Genomic DNA, 948 nt, shown 5'->3' with positions numbered 1-948 from the left:
TCGACTGGCACCCTCCCCCAAAATTTCGGGCCTTGTGCCTAGAGTAGAAAAGAATACTACTACTACTACTACTACTACTTTACTTTTTACTTGTTTCAGTCATTTGACTGCGGCCATGCTGGAGCACCGCCTTTAGTCGAGCAAATTGACCCCAGGACTTATTCTTTGTAAGCCTAGTACTTATCCTATCGGTTTTCTTTTCCGAACCTCTAAGTTACGGGGACGTAAACACACCACCATCGGTTGTCAAGTGATGCTGGGGGGACAAACACAGACACACAAACATATACACACATACATATATACGACTTGCTTCTTTCAGTTTCCGTCCACCAAATCCACTCACAAGGCTTTGGTCGGCCCGAGGCTATAGTAGAAGACACCTGCCCAAGGTTCCACACAGTGGGACTGAATCCGGAACCATGTGGTTGGTAAGCAAGCTACTTACCACACAGCCTAATAATAATAATAATAATAATAATAATAATAATAGGGATAAAACTGAATGTGTACCTTGGATACTGAATTTCTATCATCTGCATAGAAGTGAGTGCGTGTGTGTGTGTGTGTGTGCAAGAATGGACGTCATTGCATACACTTTACAAGCTAAACTTCTTGGATGTTTTACATAATTTCACTGTACCTTTGATATTATATAGCAGTAACCTTTTGGTTAAACTTATTGTTTCCGTTTTTCCCTCCCTTTTTTCTTAAGATTGATACTGAGGCAGTTAGTCACGTAACGAAGTGCTCCAATAATTATTGGCAGAAATCTAAAACTATAGTTTGGGATGGAGTAACATCAGTTCGGTTGAGATGTTCTCTTTTTTTTTTTTTTTTTTTTGCCATTCACTGATCTTTAACATTATCCTCACATCTTCAGGGTAACTAAGTTCAGCTTTTGCACATAGTTTTTATATATCTATATCTATATATATATTATATATA

This window comes from Octopus bimaculoides, chromosome 2, assembly GCF_001194135.2.
Source record: "Octopus bimaculoides isolate UCB-OBI-ISO-001 chromosome 2, ASM119413v2, whole genome shotgun sequence".
Taxonomy (NCBI): Eukaryota; Metazoa; Mollusca; class Cephalopoda; order Octopoda; family Octopodidae; genus Octopus; species Octopus bimaculoides.
Note: the sequence above shows the minus strand (reverse complement) of the source record.